Source organism: Hibiscus syriacus, unplaced genomic scaffold (assembly GCF_006381635.1).
Source record: "Hibiscus syriacus cultivar Baekdansim isolate YM2019G1 unplaced genomic scaffold, ASM638163v2 tig00110904_pilon, whole genome shotgun sequence".
In the NCBI taxonomy this organism is placed as follows: Eukaryota; Viridiplantae; Streptophyta; class Magnoliopsida; order Malvales; family Malvaceae; genus Hibiscus; species Hibiscus syriacus.
The window spans coordinates 1,415,487-1,425,885 of NW_024062907.1; the positions used below are offsets into that span (position 1 = coordinate 1,415,487).

At 34.9% G+C, this 10,399-nt stretch overlaps 1 pseudogene; it reads left to right on the top strand.

The window, feature by feature from the left end:
- The first annotated feature begins 2,633 nt into the window (after nucleotides 1–2,633).
- On the top strand, nucleotides 2,634–9,968 carry LOC120146252 (annotated as a pseudogene).
- Nucleotides 9,969–10,399: the final 431 nt, after the last annotated feature.

A 10,399-nucleotide genomic window follows, 5' to 3' on the forward strand; every position in this document is an offset into this window, starting at 1 on the left:
TTACAGCGGAAGATATTATGAGAAGTCACAAGGTTCCACGACCAATACAGTTATACGTTGAGTTCATTGACATAACCACAAACACTTAGATTCTTATGTCATATGTTCATACGACATACTTTTGGTTGAGAAAAATCCAAAGATCCCGGTTTCAATGATAGTGGCATTAATATGGAATATATTTGGTTATATTCCGTCTTACTACAAATAGTGGATGGTGAAAAGGAAAGATATGACACTATTATACGATGATTGGGATTATTCGTATAATGAGCTTCCACATCTACTGCATGTAACAAAATATTTCATCCCAGGAACCATTGTTCGATTTTATATTTATGTTGTGATCACATTTGATGGACATGTTATCCTAGGTAAGAGAGTTTTCAAAGACATGTTATGGATTTCAAGTCATCCATTGAAGATTTTTGTTATTGCAAACAAATGATTCAATTAGATGGGACTTGTCTATATAGTGTATACAAACACGTCCTTATGATAGTTGTTGCACAAGATGGTGACATAAACATTTTCCCCATTGCCTTTGCCATTGTTAAAAATGTGTTAGAGGAAATGTGGAATTTCTTTCTGTCCAACTTGTGTTCCTATGTTGTCACTCAAGATAAGGTTTGTATGATATTAGATTATTCGCCTGGGTTGTTGGCCACAATTGATAGACTGGGAAGTAGGTGGTCGCCTCCCCATTTATTTTCGGTGTATTGCATATATATATTGCTTCCAATGCTATGACGAGGTTTAAAAACAAGAAGATCAAGAAAGATATTATCAACATGGGTAAATTATTCTTTTTTTTCATTCATTTATATTCTTCATTTATTATTATTCTTAAATCCCACTTTTTTCAAGATATGCTTTACTACAACCGAATTTTCGTGAAAGGCTAGAAAATCTTAGGAAATATGGAGAAAAGGTTTATAACTTTACAGCTGAAATACCTTGGAAAAGATGGTCACACGCATATGATGATCAGGGTCGATGTTACGGTCATGTGATGATCAATCTTGATAAATGTATCAGTTAGATGCTTAAAGAGACTATACATCTTTCGGTAGCAAGTATTTTTCAGGAATCTCACTTTAGATTGGGTAAAGTATGGGCAGGCAAAGGTGCACAAGTAGAGGCAATGATCAAAGATGGAAGAAATTGAGCTCTAAATCTAAAGAAAGCAATGAACAAAAATCAAGAACATGTAACATCAATGTTTGTTCAAAATTTCTCTAAACTTGATTTAGATTACGTTTTCCAAGCAGTTGTTCAACCACATGAGGGTGGGAATTTTTCCACCTACACTGGTAATCTGAATAAAAGATGGTGTGATTGTGGTCGATTTTAAGCCTTTAGATACCCATGTGCTCACGTTGTTGCTGCATGTATGTATGTTAATATAGACTCATACTCATACGCTAATGATTGTTATAGCCTGCATACTATGTGCAACATATACAATTGTGAGTTTAAGTATCTCCCAAACGATACTTATTGGCCACCAACAATTTGTGAAGAATAGTTATCAAATCCATAATTATGAAGGAAGTTGAAGGGTCATCTTGTCTAGTCAAATTCATATTGATGTTGGTGATCCTAATGAGAGCAAGGTCTGGCAAAGCTTTGTGGGCACTGCATAGGTAAAGGCCACAATAGGAAACACTATCCATATCTTTCAAAATATTGACCAGATGATAAAACCTTCGTAATTCTATTCTCATGTTGTTTGTTGGACCTACTTTGGATAATTTATCAATATCAATAACCATCTTTATTTTTAACTTTCCATATATAATTGAAAACATTTTTTTCAACAAAATAAAAAAAAAAATTCCTCTTCTTCTTCCTCTCAATTTTTATAATATTATTTTTCTTTTTCATTCCTCTATGTAAATCGTTTGTTGCGTCGGATTGGTAAGTCTTCATTCTTCTTCTTCTTCTTCTTCTTCTTCTTCTTCTTCTTCTTCTTATGTTGATCAAGTATCGACTTTATTAACTTTTTTACCCATTCCTCATATGAAGACGAGCTTGAATCTGAATCGTCAATGTCAGAGTAATCATACCCAAAATGATCGTTCGAAATTTTTTTAAAATATTCTTCCCACAAATGCATGATTTGATTCTCATATAATTCTATCAACTCATCCAATCCTCACTATAGTGAAAATTTATCAAAATGATCGTTGGTACTTGTCACGCCCACATGATGGGTTCCAACGGCTATAAACGAATACTTTTCAAACGTTTATAATCGACTACATATTCAAAACATAGGAACTCGTCATGTCGAGGTGACGAGTTTTATTTTATTTTCTTCAATTTAAAACAAACAACTGCAATAAAAATATTATTTTAATAGTACTCGTCACCTCAAAGTAATAAGTTCTAAAAAATAATTAAATATTCAAACTGAATCAAATATAATAATATATATTAGAACTCATCACCTCATTATAGAAAACGCCTTAAATCCCAAAATAAAAGTGTCTCTGCCCTGTTTTCTCATTATTTTTTTGGGTTTGCCCTATTGGGTAAAAAAAATCTTCAAAAAGAACTTTGGGCCTGAAGGTTTTTATTTATTTTTCTTTACTTCTCCACTTATCGAAACCCAAATTGTGCAACACTTGCTGTCTTGCTCCCATGTTTGTTTGAATTCTCTGTCCTTGATTTTCTCTCCACAGCCGGAACTCTTCTCTTCTCCGATTACCTCTGGCAGTGGGTACTCAAAGGAGGTATTTCCTTATTAGGCGACCGCCATGGAGGTTGACGTACAATCACTCTCACAATCAAGAACAAAAAAGTCCAGGAAGAGGAGCGTTGAAGAGGATCTCAATGAGGCAATGCAACCAGTAGAACAAAATCCTGAAACAAAACATGAGAATTTGCAAGTCAAAATTCAACTTTTCCAAGAGCAATCAAACAAGATTTCACCTTTACGGGCCTATTTCCCATCTGGCTATAATCCTTACAAAACCCAACAAGAGGAAGGAGGTGCCAACGAACCCATGGTCAAAGTTTTTAGAAACATGGCTCAGAGAAAGAGTAATAGGCTTCAGGTTGTGGTTAGCCCCGGTGGATCGAATGTCGATTTTGTGGGATCGAGTTATATGGGTGAGGCTGCTGCTGCACAAGTTTGCAGGTACTCACTTGGTGTTCTTGATAAGGAAGCCGGGACTCTCAAAATTATTCCTATTGCTACAAATAAGGTAACATTTTCCGTGTATTGAAGTGAAGTAAATTATTCTTATTGCTGCTTCTTCATGTTCTTGCTTTCTCTGTTTTGTTTTTATGTGATGATGAATAAAAATGGAAACTTGAATTGTTTTATTTGCTCTGCTTTTGATTGTAGAAGGTTTATACCTTAAATTTTTTGTTTTTTATTACTTGTATAACTATTGGGTTTCTAGTTATATAATGGAGATTTTTGTGGTGAGCTAGTTTATTTATCAATTCTTTAATTATTGAAAGGGGAAAAGGGGTGTGGAGAAGTAAGGGAAATCGTGTTAATGTTGCTATTGAACAAGATGTTTTTTGTGGTTTTGGTTAATCTGTTGGCTTGTATGATTTTATTGTAGATATTTAGATTGGAACCAAGAGTTAGAACCTCGGAGACTGCTAATGAACATGCTTCAATGTCCGCAAAGAGTGAACTTACTACCGATAAAAAAGACATGCTGGACAAGCTAGGAGAGCTTACTGAGCTTTACGGAACAAAGAGGGATAGGAGGAAGGTTTGGCTCTTTCTTGTACCTCGGTTCCTTAAGTGGAATTGTGGTGTTACCTGTAACTGTAGATTCATATATGTTTTGACTGGGTTTCTTTTATCTTTATGCTCAAGTGGTAATGCAATCGGCTTTTGTTGGTTTATTTTTAGGGTTAAATACAAATTACTATTTGTGAACTTACGTCTTTACAATTCTAGTTGTAGAATAAAAATTAGCAAGTATAAGTTTCGTTCCATCACACCCTTTGGCCTCCTCGCTAGCACTTAGTCCAAGGATGTCATGCTTTCTGAGAGCAATGGTTAATCACCAAATTTCTCCCAAGAGAGCAGCAAAAGCAAGACTGCAAGAGTCTCATCCCACCAAACCCTATGAAACTTAAGCCAATGTTTTCTATCGATTATCGGTTCAACTATACGGGATGCGTTACAGAAGTTCTCCAAATGCCTTTTGACAAGTGGACAGTTAGAGCAGCTCTCATCGCTCAATGCTTAATGTATAACTTCTGATTCGTGTATAATGCAGAGGAAGGATTTTATTGATTTGAAGAAGGAATCTGATCCTGAATCACAAAAGCTCTAGAGAAGAAGATCGGGGAGATAGCCTTTTGTCGCGGCCGTCTTTCGGTTGAACCCAGAATTGAGTTTCGACTTGAAATAATGAGTTAGAGTCGTCGTCGATTTTTTTTAAAACATTTAGGTGGATCGAACACCATATTACCTGGTCCGCGTTTTACAAAAAATATGTCGGGTTCGGGAGTCGGTTACAGTCAAGGAAGGATTAGCACCTTGTACTGCCCTTTCGGTACCAATTAATTCGTCGGTTGTCTTAATTGCGGAAATTAAAATTTAAATCGAAATTTAAAAATTCAATTTAAACTAATTACCTTTGATCGATTGAAAAAATATATAAAAAGTTAAAAATGTTAGATAAGAAATAATAAATAAATATTAAATAAATCAATATATATATATATATAATATTAAATGAATCAAAGGGAAAATTTAAAAAAATAAAAATGTTAAATTCTAAAAGAATAAAATAAAATAAAAATAATAAGTAAAAAACATAAAATAAATAATAATAAAAAATACTAAAAATAAAAAATAAAACCAACTTTTTACACATACTATGATGGAAATTTTATAACAATGAAAAGTCAACCCTTTAGAGAACCAAGCAGCGCTGCTGCTAGAAACTGTGAGTATCGAAGTCATCAAAGCCGAAGCAGTGGCAGAGTGATACGGCATCATCGATTCCAAGCAGAAACACGCTTCAACTGGACACCTGAAAATGCAGTTGGAGAGAGGAACCCTTGATGAGACACGGAACAACGATGGTGCAGCGTTGGATTGTGGAGCGAACCGAACAGCAGCGTTGCGAACTGAACTTGATCAGAAAATTTTTATTCCTTTGGGTGCTCCAAGGATTTGGAAATCTTTCCGGACCAAGCGAAGTAGAGTAGGGGAATAAGCATAAGTGAGAAAACAATAATGGGTTGAATGCTAAAATAAGAGAAAGAACCCTCTTTGCCCAAATCAATAGCTTGTTCCAATATTTGTGTCTATGTTACCTTCCCCCTTGCTTGCCTTTAAATAGCGTAGTGATTGGCTATTTTTAGAGACGTTTTAGAGTCTCACTTGGACTCAAGTGTCTCAGTTTTTAGTGTTTCAACATGACTCAAATATGTTGGTTTGTTTTCTGAATTCACTAAATCGGGGTTGTTAAATCGTGGTGGTTGAGTGTGGGGCCTACAAAAATAATAAAATAAAAATATTAATAATAATAATAAATAAATAATATAATAATTTTTTTTGTAGACCCGGATAAAAACGGGTGTCTACACCTTTGACAACGATGCTTTGGCAAACACCAGTGCGGTTATTTCTCGTAATATCCCTCCACATGATTTTTTTGCTACTACTCCCCCAAAATCTTATCCATCTAGAGGGACAATAAAGCTTTATTGTATATATATATATATATTATAATTTGGGTATACGGATTCAACTTCTTAAGTTTGTCCAGAAGAACCTGTTATAGTCTATGTGTTGTTAAAAGTCAAGGAATCTCATCTTTAGAGTTCAATCTCCAAGCAACTGACATAAATTAGATTCACTTACTCAACTATTTCATCTGTGGAGATCATTATCATCACTGAACGTCCTCAAAAAAGGTATATTAATGTCATATGCAAAAGATGCCCCATGTTGTCCGTTCATATACTTACTTGAATACCAAGCCACTTGTTCATTCCCTTATGAAAGGAGAAAGCTATGTCGGTTCTTGTAAAAGAAGGAAATGGTGTTCGAGTGCGTCTTTTGGGGTAAAACCAAGGGTCATTATTTGATCATGTCACTTTATCAAAGATCTGTAACTACGATCATTTACAGAGTTTTTAATTCATTTGATATTTAACGAATTTCAAGTCTACAAATTTGATTCATTGCTGACCATCTTTAAAGTAGCATAAATTTATTTAAATCTCCTTAAAAAAAGAACTGAGAAAAGAAGAAAATCAAATTCAAACAAAATACTGCAAATGATGAAATGATCTTTTTCCTTATTTAGATGCCCCTGAGTTGCTGAAGTCGATCCAATTCTTGTTATGTATTTTCTGCACGATTCTCTTGAATGTGGAGTAGTTCTCGATAGTGTGCCTGGGACACCGCTATGATATTCGCAATGAATGTTCTCATCATACTATATGGGGTATGGGGGCTTTATGGGTTTCACCGAGTATGGTGACACTACGTGAGTGTGATAAGTTGTTTGTAAAGTTCCTTGTAAGTCATGGGAATAGGATCAAAATGTTTCCATTTTTATGAGACATGTGAAGGTAATGAAAAAGAGAAAAATAATGTGAAATATGCTAGAATGCATGATGCATGAAATGTTCGAGGCATTGATCAAAAAAATGTGTATGTTATTATAAATAATCCTTATTGGGACAAAAGTGTTATTTTTTTAAGAGACAAAAACCCTTAAAGGCACATTCTGAATAAGTCTTCTAGACCCCAAACGGCTTCTGACAGGTTAACTCATCTTCCGCCTTCTTCTGTCACCTATTGATACCCTGTCGAACTATTCTGGCCTCTCTGAGCTGCTTTTTGTACTTGTCCTGAGAAATCTCGAATGACTGCATCTCTGGTTTTCATTCTCTACTGAGTCGGTTCCCTCAACGAAAGCGTCTTTGGAAGCCTCCATTAAAGGAAAAAATCTGAAACTCATTTGTTTGTTTCTTGGATTTGTCAACAATGGCATGTTGTCTTTGAAGGGATTCTCCAGGTCAATAATCTTTTTCTCGTCTTGCCCCTGCAACCTTTACCAGCTCAAAAAGTCGACTTTTGGTGTGCATAGTGTAAATCCCGGTCCATTCTGAGTATTCTCTGACCATAGTTGGACTTCTGAGCTTTTCATTTCTTATATTATAACCCTTTTGTCCATTAATGCAAATTATTTATATTTAACGAACGCGTTTTTTGTTGGATCAACACATCTTTTGGATGATTTAAATGATAAAATAAAAAATAAAATAAAATACAAGAAGACAAAAATGAAAGGAAAAAAGTTAGTGAGATAAAGATGATAATCAAAATGATAATAAAAGTCATACCCCACATGATATCTACCCAACATGCTTATTATTCCTACCCGGACATGATCTCTATCCAGTAAGTTGATTTTGAACAAGTCCTAACAGAATAAATTTCTAGTTCACATGATTTGAACAGAAAATAAAGCAGGAAATAATCAAAATAGCATAGGGTTTGAAATGAGGTTTTGGAGTGGGCTCTAATTCCCTACAGTCTCTCGGTTTAGGTTATAAAAAAGGTACTCGAGTTCTCTTTGTTTGTGCCCCTTTGGGCTTGCCAAACCCTTAGTTCTAAGCCCATTACAAGCTCATGTGGACTAAGTTAAATTCGAGATGATACATTCCCTTATGCTGCACGGAGAATAAATTCTCACGAAGACATAAGGTATATGAATCCCGAAGATTACTTGCTAGGCCCGCGGAGAATAAATTCTCACGAAGGCGTCGCTTTCACCCCCACTTAAACAAGGTTCGGAGCTCGGGTATAGAGCCTAAGATGAAAATTTTGAAAATCTAAAATCATTGAAAAACGTAGTACAACTATTTATTTGAAAAATAATTCAAATCGAATAAATAAATTAAAATTAAAATTTATTATTTTTGCTAAAAAAGACAACCACAAATTAATTCTGGCCTAACTCACTTACATGTCCCTAGAATAGTCGCCAAGCTGTCGCGACCGTCTTTCGGTTGATCCGAAATTGGGCTTCGACTTGAAATAATGGGTTAGAGTCGCCACTGATCATTTTAAAAATATTTAGATGGATCGAACATCATCTTACCTGGTTTTCGTTTTACCAGAAATGTATCGGGTTCGGGAGTCGGTTACAGTCAATGAAGAATTAGTACCCTTGTACTGTCCTTATGGTACCAATTAATTCGTTGGTTGTCTTAATTACGGAAATTAAAATTTAAATCAAAATTTAAAAATTCAATTAAACTAATTACCTTTGATCGATTGAAAATATACCTAAAAAGTTGAAAATGTTAGATAAGAAATAAGAAATAACTATTAAATAAATCAATATATATATATAATATTAAATGAATCAAAGGGAAAAAATAAAAAAATAAAAAAAATGTTAAATTCTAAAAGTAATAAAATAAAATAAAAATAATAAGAAGTAAAAAACATAAAATAAATAATAAAAATAAAAATGCTAAAATTTAAAAATAAAACCAACTTTTTACACATACTATGATGGAGGCTTTTATAACAATGTAAAGTCAACCCTTTAGAGAAGCAAGCAGCGCTGCTGCGAGAAACAATGAGCATCGAAGCCATCAAAGCCGAAGCAGTGGCAGAGAGATACGACAGCATCGATTCCAAGCAGAAACACACTTCAACTGGACACCTAAAAATGTAGTTGGAGAGTTGATGAGACACTGAACGACGATGGTGCATCGCTGGATTGTGGAGCGAATCGAGCCGCAACGTTGCGAGCTGAACTTGATCAGAAAACTTTTATTCCTTTGGGTGCTCCAAAGATTTGGAAGCCTTTGCGGACCAGACGAAGTAGAGTAGGGGAATAAGCATAAGTGGAAAAATGATAATGGGCCGAAGGCTAAAATAAAAGAAAGAACCATCTTTGCCCAAATCAATGGCTTATTCCAATATCTGTGTTTGTGTTACCTTCCCCCTTGCTTGCCTTTAAATAGCCTAGTAATTGGCTATTTTTAGATATGTTTTAGAGCCCCACTTGAACTCAAATGCCTCAGTTTTTAGTGTTTTAATAGGATTCAAATACGTTGGTTTGTTTTTTGAATCTAACTAAATCGAGGTTGTTGAATCGTGATGATTGAGTGTGGAGTTTGTAAAAATAATAAAATAAAAATATTAATAATAATAATAATTAATAAATAAATAATATAATAAAATATTTTTGTAGACCCGGATAAAAACTTGTCTACACCTTTGACAAGGATGCTTTGGCAAACACCAGTGCGGTTATTGCTCGTAATATCCTCCACACGATATTTCTGCTACTACTCCCCCAAAAGCTTACCCTCTAGACAAGATTATTCTCAAGGGAGACTGGGATTTTCTGGGGGATATTTATAAGCTTCTGGAAGCAGGCGAAAACTAGCTAGCACTGCCTATCGACATTTTGTTTGCAACAGAATCCGAAAATTGGATGCCACTCAGGTAAGACTATTTGAGGGAATATATACTTTTTGAAAACACACATAATAACTCATTGCCCTTGATGGCTGACGATATATTATAATGACGCCTTTAACGCAGGACGAGACGCTGAAGTGGCAACTGTCTTGTGTGTTTTCGTATATTACTCATCTTGTAAAGTTCAGAGATCAGTTCTCCATGGGGCAGACTGCTTCTGCTAAGAACCATAATATCCCGAGCATCATACGCCACAGATTTATTAACATGTTTACTGATCCAGGTTAAAAAATACTGGCCAGTGAGAAGATCGATCTTCTGATTAGTTATGTCTTGGTGCTCACTTTACATGTCGACGGATTCCAGTAAAGTAGATTGGAGACGTCATTTTCTGAACTTGGGGTGCAAACTCGCGCATTAGAGCAGCGTGTTGTATGCTACACTTCCTGTCCCTCTAAATTTTCGTTCTGACAATGTCAGGAAGAAGAGCAGACAGTACATGGATCGGTTGTTGCAGATGTAATTGCAGGCTACATCACTCGTAGACATCAAATGGAGGCGAGTTTTGTGAGTATGAATCCATGACAAATTTTGATTTATTGATGTTTTCCATATTTATTTATTTGAGGTAAAGGGTTTTGATAACTGATAAGGGTTTTGATATTTATATCAAATTCTCATCAACGTGTATCAAGCCTAGAATAAGCATTCTATTTTTCCCCCTTTGGTTTACTTCTGAATTTTACTTTCATGTTTATATGGTCATTGTTGAATGAAAAGTTTTCCTAATACTCCAAAACTAAGATAATTTCCCAAAATGGAAAAATGCATGATGATGACTAGGGCTATAAATGAGACGAGACATATCATGTATCTAAGTTTGAACTTGGCTTAAGTTTTTATCGAACTGAAACAAGCTACTTGATACCTAACTCGAAAAGTTCATGAGCAATT